General features: G+C 42.2%; 1 pseudogene; it reads left to right on the top strand.

Moving 5' to 3' along the window:
• LOC109478619 overlaps positions 1-10,236 on the top strand; it is an 11,183-nt pseudogene extending 947 nt beyond the window's left edge.
• The last annotated feature ends 3,206 nt before the right edge of the window (positions 10,237-13,442 follow it).

Genomic DNA, 13,442 nt, shown 5'->3' with positions numbered 1-13,442 from the left:
AGCCAGAACAGTAGTTTTATGGATCAGGCTTTGGGACTTTGTCTTTTTTTAATCGTTTTTTGTTCCTTACATGTAGCTCTGTTCATGTGGTTCTGCCAGTTCATTTATTCAAAAATATCCGGAAATGATATCTGTAATTTATCTTGGATGCCTATCATTTATCAACGTACTTTGAGTCCGCCAGGAAATGAATCAAGTAGCAGAGTTTGAATAGTAGTTAGCGTAGTTTACCTCCATCAAAGTATTTTTAGTCATTTGTGTTTGGTTTTGTCATTGTTATCCTTGAACGAATAAAAGGAATGTTGACGGCATATATATTGTGTACGATTTGGGAATATTTAGGGTAGCATAGTTACAAGGTTTTATGTTATAACATAAATATATAACGCTTACTTTACTCTTTGTAAAGTATACATAATGGCTCTTATTTAAGCAACCCTTAAGCACTTTAAAGTACGCTTAATACTGGTACACAACGAGTATTAAACGTAAAGTTTTTAAGGGTGGCTTAAATAAGTTCCATTACGCATTTTACGGACAAATTAAGCTAGCTTAAATCACTGCACTATAAGGCGCTTATGTGTAGTTAACATATGTAGTGTAAACATTAAGATTTACGCTGACTTTACTGTGCTTAGAAGTTGCTTAAATGAGTGCCATTAAGTATCTTTACGGACTAGTTAAGGAAGCTTAAATCACTACCTTTAAGGACACTTTAGGACGCTTAAATGTACCTTAAATATCAATATTCAAGCTTACTTTACAGTGCTTAAATGTTGCTTAAAAGAGAACCATGAAGCTCCATTACGGACAAACTTCAAGCTAGCTTAAAAGTAATATTTAAGCACTCGTAAAGATTTCTTTGCTTAAAGAGTGCCAAAACGGAACCTTATTGAATAGCCTATTTCGTGCAGTAATATAAGTATACAAATCCCTGGCGAGGTTCCATCCGCTGTATGATATCTACATATGTCAACATATCTTTATGTGTGATGAAGATATCTACATCACTTCCCTGCCTTAACTCTTTAGATGTCGGGTTTAGTTGAAGGTGGCAGATTCACTGATGAGGTTAGTCAAGTGTACATGATGTTGTTAAGCATTCAAATACTGGATGGACGAACATTGAATAAATCATACGGGCAGTGCTACAAAAACTAACTCGTCTTGAGGTAGGGAGGCTTCCCAAATACTCTACTGCACAATTGATGTTTGCAGAAGCAAGGCGCCTCGGTCAGATTCATGTGGCCGTGGTTAGCAGATGTGAAGACATAACAGTAGGCACAGATGGAACAACCAAAAAGGACGACAAGGACGGCTCTGTTAGTTTCTTCACCAAGAAGGGCCAGTATGAATAAGCAGTTTGAGACTAACTGTCAGGTAACACTGATCAGCAGGTGGAAATGTTCCAAAAAGTAACCTCAGACATTACCTCTGCAGTTCTGCTAGTGCTGATGAACTACGGGTGTCTAAAGAACAATGAGCGCCACACATAGTAAATAAATGTCTCAACAAGAGACTAGATGAAATAAGAGCAACAGCATTGCAGAAGGTGGTTCCATCTTGGGATGAAAAGACAGTTGTGGAGAGAGATAAGCTATGATCAGTGTTTTTGCAGTAAGCACTACATTGTTGGGCTAGCCACTGCTGCTGAAGCTTGTTTGAAGAAATTTCAAATGGACACGGTGAGATGGAGGTGCTAACTAACACAGTCTTTTGCTCACACAGGAGCATGTGAAAAGTCTGTCACCCAAAGTAATGTGAGACATTCATTTCACAAGAGGAACTGAAGAAGAATGGGTCCTTGCTGGCCAGGCTGCCTGCAGATTTGACAGATCTCTTTGAAGACTTCATCCAAATCGATGACTTAGAGAGGTGTTACAACGGACGGCAGCGTTCGGGTGAACGCGAGGACGACTATGACCACATATTGATTGGAGATACCAGTTCTCTCACGCGCTTCAGCGACGTGGCTGTAAAGTACTAAAGTACTTCAGTTTAGGTAAGCGGAATTATTCCTGGAAGATCATCAGTGATAAAAACGCAACTTCAACACGTTTGACAAGGATATCCGCTATAACCGTATTTGTTTATTTTATGCCTGAAAATACTTGCCCAAAACGTTTGTTACAACTCTAGCATAAAGGTGCATGGAATCGAAACAAATAGTGGAACGGTGACTCAAAAAAGGCCTCAGATCAAATCACTGGTTTGGGTTGGGGACAGTGGTGACATGCACCAATGCCCCTGCAATGAAGGCCGCCCTGTCCCAATATGGTAAAGTGATTTGATGAAATACCCGACATACTCCCATTCGACATGATTCAGGGGATAAGACAATACAGAATTGACCTTTCAAAACCTATCCCATATGGTCTAAAGGTGGCTGACAACATCATCTGTAAGATATCCAGTCCAGGTAAAGTCATGTATAAGTGCGGTGAATGGGACCACTTGTTCGCCAACTGTCCTTTGGACTAGTGTGGGTGATGTTTGCAGTTCGGGGATAAATCGCAGGATTGCCCCCAATGAGTTGGTGTGTACCATCTGTGTAGTAGAAGGCCATGTCTACAAAGAGTGCCCTATATCCCAGTAACACCTGGGCGTCGCGGCAAATGTCTAAAACATGATGAGGATTGTAAGGAGCGGGATGAGGAAATAACGTGTAGAGGATACAATGAACTGGTGTAATAAAGGAGTTTGCATGTAGTGTTCGCAGTAGTTATCTCTTACTGAATGTGTGTTATTAAAGAGTATCGGGTGTGAGGACGAAAACTTCCATAGCTGTGATGAGTGTTACGACTCTAATCTTCCTACCTCAGACTGAACAGAGATCTAATCCTTCTATAGAGTTTTTATGGGTTCACCACACCACGAAGTGGTGTGGTGAAACCATATTGCTTTTTCTGATGTTTCTTCTTCTCCTCCTTCTCCTCCTTCTCCTCCTGCCATTTTTTAAATGGATTCAGCTTCTTCATTTTAGGGCCCAAGGTCCTGAAATTTGGTATGGAGGTACAGTGGGCAAATACCCCTAGGCGTTTTTTAAATTATTGTGATACAGGCTTTTAGAATGGTTTTATTTGAGTTTTTTGGCTGTGTTATAGCAAATGTATTACTGTATTAGTGTGCCTTGTTTACCACGTTTGGGCATGAGTCATCACAATGGAATGCAGGGCATCAACCAATAGGCATGCAGCTTTCCTCTATTCTTCTTGCTGATTGGCTGTTGGGATTTAACTTGATTAACACCTGCTCAGAGCATTTCCACCTCACAGAGCATTTCTTGCTGATTGGCTGTTGGGATTTAACTTGATTAACACCTGCACAGATCATTTCCATACTGACAGTATGTCTGTATTCAAGTGTTTTGGTAGGTATTTCAAGCTTTCCTGCTCCAGCATTGGAATGCGGGGCATGGACGTTTTTTTATTTGAAAATCAACAGTTTGCATTATGCAATTAAAAATCCTAACCAATAAAGTAGGGAATAGCTATCCAACTGTTGTTTTAGTTGTATTTTACTTCATATTATAGTTATATCAATGTAAATCATTGTTTCCCTTGTGTTTCTCATTCTTTCCCTGCCATGTCGTAAAATGTGGTGAACCCATCGCTGTATTTGCTCCAAAGCAAATATTGGCCTTTCTAGTTTTTTTCTGTTTTAGACAACATGCTCAAGTATGAAAAAGATATTGGCATTCATCTAACGAGGAACATACATGTATGACCAAACCACAAGATACTATTGTATCTGTGAAGGTCCTGTTGAAGAGGAAAATATATGTTGATTTCTTTGAACTCCAGATAAGTGCTTTTCAGGCTAAGTGGACGAAGGGTTAAAAAGTGGTGAAATGAATGTGAGGAACAGCAATGTTATCTTCTGCAATATGGAATCTCTGCAATCAGAAATGTGGTCGAAGAAAGGGAGGCTCGCGTAAAACACAATTGCTGGTTTTTAAAGCACAAACGCTAACTATGGAGACAGAAGAAAAATAGCAGCATAGAAGGAGTCGAAAAGAGAGCACCCGTGGTAAAAGTGCAACCGTCAGCTAGGTTTGCGAGACCAAACAGCACACATTAATATGTAACATCAACTTTTAATGTTAAAGTCATCCCTTTCATTTCATTGGACTCTGACCACCGACTTTTTCCCAGAAAGCTAGAAAGAGCATAATACATTTAAAGAGCTAGAAAAAAAACTGTTCCTGGTATAGCTATATTTATTGAATAATATTCACTATCTCAAAACCAGACAGGTATAATAACTTGGCATACGAACTTTGAACACACCATCCAACAAGTTCAAAAGGGAACATTTTGGAGTTACCAAGCCTGGATATGAAAAATAGGAACAAACATCATGGTGGACAGAAACAACTGTAAAACCCGACAGCACTCATTCCAACCATTAACTGCAACTACGAACGACGGCATCTGGACTGGAATATAAATATAAGAAAAAACTAAAAACCAACCATAAGAGTAGATTAAAAAGAGAGCAATCTCCAGGGCAAACAGTACATTGACATTAAACGTGGAAAGTTAGAGAACATAGTAAAAAAAAAGGAAGACCATCACAAAACCATTGATTTCACAAGCTGCAGTTTAAAACAGAAACCATGAACTAATCCATTTACATAAAACTAGACCAAACTGAATACAAACGCAAGTATTTTGGATCCCAAAATACAAAGTCAAGAGAGCTGCGTTCGTAACCTCCACATCCGACCATGTGGCAGGTAAACTGTGACGGGAGATTCCACCTAACTGCTCGTTGATATAAATCCGCATAAATTTCTAGCCAGCTTTTAAAGTAAAATTGAAAAAGAAAATTTTCGTTTAAATCTTCCTATATCCACCTTACGCAATAGGGATAAAAGCTACTAAGAACAGAAAAGTTACGTTACGTTAGAATCATATATCACATAGTTGGCCGTTGGGTACTATTTTCTGTAGGCGCACGGAGGCGCAATTGACAGTGATGCAATACAACAGCCTGGCCCAGCTGCATGGCCAGGTGTGGGCATATCAGATTACAACAAAGCGCGTCAAAAACGCGGGCATTTTCTATTGGCTGAGTCTAGAACGTATCTAGTAATCTGATTTTACAAACCCGAATTGAAAACAATAACCGCGGGATAGTCTATTGACATGAAAGTACAGTTAGTAGAATACCATTGCACGTTAAAAAAAAAATCTCAAATCACAAAAAAGCCTAGATGAAAGAATCATATAATTTCTATAGATAGTCGTTGGGTACTTTTTTTCTGTAAGCGCATGGAATTTTTTTTCTGCCACTGGCTGTGACGCAACACAGCAACAGTTGCATGTCAGCAGTTTGGATCGCATTCTGTAAATTTGTATTATTCCGCCGCGCATGGCTTTAAAAGCTCAGAAGGAAACTTGGGAGTCGGCTCACCTATGTCCGTCATCTGTACTCGATTCTACGATAGACCACCAAACGAATTTTATACGTATTTTTGGGATATTATTAAGGTTTTTTTTCAGCTGGGCAATTAATCGGTATCATCACCTTACTTCCAAAGACTGGAGATCCGTTGGACCCAAAGAAGCGGCGTCCCATCTCACTACTCAATTATAAAATTCTTTCTGGTGAGTTTTATCAATGTTTATGTAAGCACTACACGCCTTGACAATGATGTCAACTCTGGTGAGTTTTAGTAATGTTAGTAAGCATTAAGATCTATCGTCCAATTTTTCATTTTTTTGAACTAATTTCCTGTTCCTTTTATGATTTTTAGATGCGTATGGCCAACCGCTCAAGAAAGACACTTCGACCGAAAGATCCAACATCGCTGGACTTCACGATGAACCCAGACCACATCCCAGACGGGTTTCTTCGTGCTGATGTGTTGGCTGGGGACCATCGCCACCTTGTCTTTGCAAACGGCAAACAGCTTGCGCTGATATCGAAAGCAATAGACTTGGTATTGCAAGGGGACCTTCTTCGTCGTACGCCCACCGTTCACGCAACTGTTCAGCATACACGCGTTCATCAGACAGGGGAGGACTACAAACAGATCCTGCTGGTGTTCGTCTTGATGAGCGGGAAGGAGAAGAGGGACTACAAGAAGGTAATTTATGCTGTGTATCATCATTATCATGTTTAATTTTGTGATTTGACAAATATGCACTTTGTGGTTTATCGGTGATGAGATGACAACACGGCATTGACCGAACCGATTTTGTTGTTATAGGTTTTCCGGAAGGTGAAAGAAATCCTTCCCCAGGACCCACGGGTGGAGCACTTCGTTATGGATTTTGAAGGCGGCATGTGGGGCGCCATCCGGTCGGTCTTCCCGATCTGCACAAGGAAGGGGTGCGCCTTCCATCTCACCCAGGCGATCTTCAAGAACATCCAAAGGATTGGTATGTAAAATTTAGCATTGTGCATCGTTTTACATGAATGTTTATTTCATGTTTCAATGTAACTTTTAATCTGTAAATTTAATCTGTGTGCCATTTTGGTCAAATTGTGCGTTTAGTACACAGTGTGGTGATTAGATTACCCGTTTACTTCCGATGTATCTAACAGATTAAGTTAAGGCCAGTCTTTTCGGACTAACACCGACGTGGAGGGCTGGCACACCAGGCTGAACTTGAAGGCCAAGAAAGCCGCCTTACTGTACCGCGAGGGCCGACTCGTACAGGTGCAGGCACGTCAAGTGTGCGAGGGCCAGCTCCGCCGGTACCACCGGACAACCTACAAAAACCTCAAGGGACGACTGTTCGAGGCTTGGCGGAAGTTCGAGGTCGGAGAAAAGACTGCCAAGAACCTGATCATCACGTTTGCCACAACCCTTGAAATGTCATTGCAACATGTATTTGACCTATTGCAGTATTTTCTGTAGTTGTTCCAAGTATTTTTGTAATGCAACATTGTATTGTGCAATGTATGAGTACTACTACGTGAAAGAAAAAACCCTTGAAATGTATGAGTCATTGACCTATGTATACGTATTTGACCTATTGCAGTATTTTTGTAGTCTTTCCAATTATTTTTGTGAGGGGCCAGACAAAAGGCGGCACCCGGTCATCGAGATTGGGGGTTGGGCACAGGGCTGGTCATGACAACCCCGTCCTGTTCAAATATCCCTTGTCACGGAAACAACAACAAAGGAATCAAGTAGTACTGGACGTGTTGGGTTTCCAAGTGTATCGACAGATACCGGGATGAGTGCCAGTGGTGAAAGCCTTAGGGAAACCACAGACAGGAAGGTGGAAGTTCTTCACGATAAAAACAAGAATAGGCTTTTGGAATGTACGCTCAATGTATGAGACAGGAAAGCTTGCGCAAATATTAGCTGAAATGAGACGATATAATATGCATATATTAGGAGTCAGTGAAGTTAGATGGGCAGGCCCAGGGCGCCTCAGAACCAATACAGGTGAAACAGTGTTGTTTACTCAGGGAAGGTAACACAAAGAAACCAATTGCATGACAACTATTATGACCACTATGAAAAGCCTCTATTGTCAGCTCTTTTTAGAAAATACCATGACAAAATATAAAAGCATAAGATAAATTCACTTTTTACCTAGCGCATTAAACAATCACTAATACAAATCGTCCTTTATTTAACGTATCCAATTTGTTCATAGAAACAAATAAATTTAGCAAGTGAACGTGAATGACACAGTAGACTTCATGATGTCTCCCTCCATGTCCCACCTAACGTCCAACAAAACACCGAGGGAGTCTAAAAAAAGCTACATTTGGCAAGAAGGAGATAAAAATGGCCTGTGATTATCGCGTTACCCTTCTTAATGTAACTGTTGCATTAGACAGAGCCTCCACACGTCACAGAATTCATCTCCTCTAGTCGAAATCCAGCACCTGTCTTTCCCGCTGAAGAAGATGTCAACGTGAAATACTTCGCCTCCACGACCAAATGTTCCTCCATGCCGTGCGCCTGCGCCAGGTCATCCAAAAGAAACTGACAGCTCGTGTCCCTTATGGCAGCTTCTTTGACTTTGACTTGCCATCGTCAATTGGTGAACAGAATCGTGGCCCACATTGAATCGAAATGACATGGCCTATGAAACCAGATCTGCTCAAACATTATGCGGTTCCCTCACTGTAGGAGAAAGCTATTCTTTTGTAACAAGACATGGGCTGGGGGTTATTGAAGTATATGATTTTGTTAAATTTTCAAAAGTTGGTGCAGTGGACAGAATGTCTGGAGACATGGGTCCAATCAATAAGGGAAAAAGAGAAACTCAATCACCAACTAAAAGGAATTGGCCCAGTAATAAGACTTCATGTAGACAGAAGCGTACCCTTTGATATTAGACATACATGTCCAGGGTAGGTCAACAAGTAGACATTCGGATAAAGAGGACACTGAGCGCAACAAACTACCGGTAACGTAAGGAAGACCTGATCATTATGAGCTCAATAACTGACTTAAAATTGAAATATCCTGTCACTGTGCAGGAAGGATGTACACGTGTACGGATATACGTTCTTTGATAGGTGATCCCAACACAGGATACTGTTGGTTTGTATATTAACAGACAATACTCTTGAAGCAGGACCCATGGCCATTTGCAATATGAAATAGACGGCAAGAAACTGGGTATAACATTCTCCGGATGTTGCAACAACCACGAGTTCACTCGGGACCACGTGCACGTTGCCATTCACAACTGGTCCCCAGCAGATATAGATGCTGAAAGCTAAGGAACTTTCTGCTGAAGCAGAGGGTGAAATTATGGCATCAACAAGTAGATAAAACTTACAGGAAATGGACCAAGTGGTATGACAGCAATCTTCAATAAAACAGATCTTACTGGTGTTGTTCAACTTAGACTGTTATGTGGATTTGCTTGTCACACGCTTAGAACTCCCGTCAGCATGATGATGGGGGAGGTGGAGCTGGGGACGGGGAGGATGCTTCTGCTGTCCCCTGTGTGGTCCAGAACCACCAGTGATTATCTGCGACGGAACTGCAATCGGGTTCAGGCGTGACTTCCTGGCGTCAACGGAGGCGGCACCCGATCGGCCGAGGAGAGCACTCAGGAAGGTCAAGTGTAGCAGGGTCCAAGCAGGCTGACCGCGTCTTCCTCAAGTCAAAGCAGGTAAGCTAAGGGACTCAATGCTGCTGTTGCGGTACAGTGCGGAGAAACGTGGACAGAGGGCGGGGAGCAAAAACGGACTTAGCGACGGCGAGTTGATACCTCTCGTTTCAATCCTATCAAAGGAAGAGCACATCGAGCTTGCTACCGTTTTGCGACGCGTGAAGTCTGAGGGCGACAGTCGCACATGCCCATCACCGTACAAGAGACTCCTCTGGCCAAGAACTGGCCAAGAACACTCCAGGTTGTCGCATGCTTCAGACTGCAGGCGGCAGAAGACTTGGTTCTGAAGCTGTTAAGAGGAGAAGCAACTCTAGGCTGCCCAGATGCTGCATCCACCCCCGAACACATTCGGCACCTGCTTCGACATCAGATTCACGCCATCCTGGGGCAAATCTTTGAGAACGTTGCCAGTCCATCTCCTGTTTCATACCCGTATCCCCAGCACCATCCAAATTTGCCTTCTTCCCCAGGCCACCTTAAAAGGTCGGGCTGCCAAGGTACACCAAGCCCTCCGCTAGCAGTACATGGAGCTGCCGCAAGGAGTCGTACTGACACCCGTCACTGACCCCTGGTATCTTTACCATGTTCTGTCGGCACGGTGTCTGCTACGGCTTTGACTGCATGACCTTTGAGATATTCCGAACCAGATTTGTCACACCTCCGCATGTCATTGTGTATGACAATGCATGTAAGCTATACCAATACTGATTGGATAGACAGCCGCACTTTTTAGTAACACTCTCTTCCTTGTAGACCGATTTCACTTCCGAGGCCACATTGGCTGTTCCCTGTGGTATTGTATGGACGAGTACAGGCAATCTGTAAATATCGCTTCCATCAATTCCCGGGTGAACAAACAAACCAATGCAGGTCTCATCCATGTCCAACATCAGCTTTATTACATGACCCCTCCAACTTTGTTTTCCCCGCTTCACTCTTCCTGTCTGCTAGTAACTTAGATGCTATCGCTAAACTGTGCTCACAGGCGTGGAGACAGCGAATCGCCCAGCTAGAGAACACGGTGCGGTGGCTGGCGGGTACCGCAGTCAGGAGCACGGAAACGCTACGGGAGAATCTGTTGAAGCTGGCGAGGTGCCGCGCCACCATGTTATGGGATACAAATTTACCATTATAGATTCCAGCTCACCATGCCTCCAATAATACTTAGTACAAAAACTGTAGAATGAGACAGCACGTGACCCGGCAACTCAACGGATAACCTCCGGGGAGATGCAGGTCACGTACAGTGAACAACAGATGGAAGAAGGTAAAGACAGCTCCAACGGCAACACCACTTCTACATCAGCTGCCGGAACTAAAGGCTGAGGTAGTGGTAGGAAAAGAGCACCTTGTTGAGGCCCAGTTGGTAAGATTGAGAAACAATCCAAATGACGTGAATGTTGTAAGCACTGTTAGGAGGTGGCACGCGGAAAAGGGGGTGAAGGAAAGCTTTGTATGGCAGGAAGTGAACAAGCCAAAGCTTTTGTATGTATGCTCTCAATTTGTTTACATTAGCATACATGTATATTTTATACCCATATATGCTGTACTTGTATTTAGTTTTTGTTTGATATAGACCTGTGTAGTCAGCCACCAGCGGGCGTGCAACAGGAGAGAGAAGGGCCCCTGACAATCTTCGGATACGAAGCCAAGCCAAGAAGTGATCGATCTCATGCATAATCTCTTACTGGTAACTTCTAAGCATGTGTCATAAGGAATGTAGGATTGTCATGTTATTCAAGGTATAATGAATTGTATGAAGATGCCACATGACGCTCCACGCAAAATAGCCTCTGTGTGTGATGGATTTACCGCCGATCAGTGGAAGAATTGGACTTGTAATTATTTAATGTTTTGCTTAAGACAACTGCTATTATGATGGTGTGACGTTGTACAAGCATGTCGTCTGTTGTCCGCTCAAGTTATAAGAAGTAAATGATTGTACGAAGCAGACTGTCATCTGCAGGCTTTTTTAATACATTTGAGGAACTGTGTGAGCTACAGCATTGCACATCAAATATGCACCTGCATCTGCATCTGAAGGATTGTATTGTTGACTTTGGTGCCTCTCCTTCAAACAGTATATTGGTTTGTTAGGAAATTGTCACCATAATAATAGAAACTAAGAGGTGCAGATAATGGGGCAGTTCTATTAATACGAACAACTAAGTATGGCCGTGTTTTAAGGGGCAAGAATCTTTTTAAGGGGCAAGAAAACTTTCTTTGCGTCAGGTGTGCAAAACGAGCCCTTGTGGCCAAATCGACTTGTGTTAAACAGCGACTCTCGGGTAGAACCACTGTTACTATTCCATAAAATTGTAATGAGTCAAACCGTTCGCAGTGTGCTGCATAGTATGTACATGTATGATACGATATTTCTAATGACTGATGTTGTACAGATTGATCTCTTTGCCATGTCATTCACTAGAGTTGCATGTAACGGTGTGACCCTATCTGTTGACAGCTGTAGATAGGTCCGCTTGTATCTTGTGCCAAAATGAGGAGCACTCACTTTGTGGTGTGTGTGGAAACAAACAGCAGAAACAAGACTGTGTGATGTGTATAAATAAAGCCGCCTTCATCAAGCTAACTAAAATGCTGTTTTGTGTCGACTTATGCTACATGCTTTTTTTTTAATTTCAGAGCTACCAAAAGCCTTTCAAAAACATCGAGAAGCTTACTGAGGCATTGGAGGCAACTCTACAGCAGACAGCCCACATATAGGACACAGACAACTCCCACCAGGACTTCCGGTATATATTCTTGTTATAAATTTTGAGAGATGAATACACAGATAATTGCATGAGTTAAATGGTAGTTGAAAAACAGGACAGGGAGAAGTCCATAAAGACGGAGAAGCTACTGAGGGAGGCGAGGGCATATGCAGCTAGGAGGGGACGGCGTTTGACCCCAACTCGAAATCGGCCCTCCTCGGGGCTTTGGCAGACGCAGCAGGGCTTTAGAGCACACCAACGTCCGTAAGTGGGCGTTCGCAGCAGCAGACCTTGATACGGCGGTGGAGTCTGGTTTGGCTGATTACAAGTTCTCGTGGTTAGCTTCCTGTGAGAAAATTATAGAAAAAGAGAAAAGACCCAATCAAGAAGCCTTTGTTCGATCTTGCAGCAAGAATCAAATGACGGCGAGATATGTACAGGGTTGTTTCTTACAGTCAATTTTGGTATGTGTTGTTTTTTGATATCTTAATTCTAAGATGGTATACCGCCAATTTGAAAATTTTAATCTTTGGATCTTTTGATACCTATACTTATTACCAGACAAGTGTGGACAATGTACATTGTACTTGAAGGCATACTAAAACATGACAATGATCTGTTTTATTTTTTGCGTTTAGAGCCTGCAAGATTGGAACGGCAGAGACAATGAGCCAGGAAAGCCAAGAGTGCATCCCAGACCGCTGCACCAGTCACATCAATAATCAGGACTTTCCTGATTTTGTTGGATCCAACTCTCGATTTTGCTGAAGCCTAGTACAGGGAGGTGGTTGTTGGGGTTTTCAGGGAAAATGTTAATGTTAAGGATATTGTCTATGTAGTGTCATATGAAAGGGAAGAGGTCAGCTACGAACTTCTAATTGGGGAGGACTGGGTTAAGGTTTGGTTAAAATACTGTAAAGTAGAGAATAAAATAACGAATCCCCTAAGGGTAGGACTGGGTTGAGGGTTGGACAAAAATACTGTAAAGTTGGCAATGAAAATATTGCCATGACAACTATTGAATGTTTATTTTTAAGTTATGTGTTTTTTATGTAAGAAACTTATAAATCCAATGAGGCTTCAATCATGAATCAAGGTCAGATTAACACAGATCACAGCATGCACCTGAGTATTAAAAATAAAATTGAAAAAGAAATTCTACGCAAACTCCAAGTACTCCAGCCCAGGGCCTCTAGATAACCCAATTACGAGCTCTGAAATCAATGATGCAATACACACTCTTAAAAACAAGCTAGCGGAGAGGATATGGTCATCAATGAGATGCTTAAAGCAGGAAAACGAATTTTATTGACCCCTGTATTAAGATTGTTCAACAATACATTTTCGAACGGAATTTTCCCAAAAACTTGGTCCAGAAGTTATATTTTTAAAGCAGGGCGAAAAGATGACCCAAATAATTATCGCGGAATCGCCAGCGTCAACAGCGCTGCGAGCCCTCCGAAACAGACAGCGCCCATTTCCAAAAAATTCCTGGGTAGACCCCTGGAAATACAAATTCACCTCCATAGAAATGACTCTTGTCCTAATGCACATGAATGAAGAACGTAACTATACCACCACAGCATCCACATTCACACATTAGTACAAATACATGCAACCCCCCCCC

Source organism: Branchiostoma belcheri, unplaced genomic scaffold, assembly GCF_001625305.1.
Source record: "Branchiostoma belcheri isolate BF01 breed outbred unplaced genomic scaffold, Haploidv18h27 scaffold441, whole genome shotgun sequence".
Lineage (NCBI taxonomy): Eukaryota > Metazoa > Chordata > Leptocardii > Amphioxiformes > Branchiostomatidae > Branchiostoma > Branchiostoma belcheri.
Note: the sequence above shows the minus strand (reverse complement) of the source record. Positions and strands in the feature narration are given on the sequence as shown.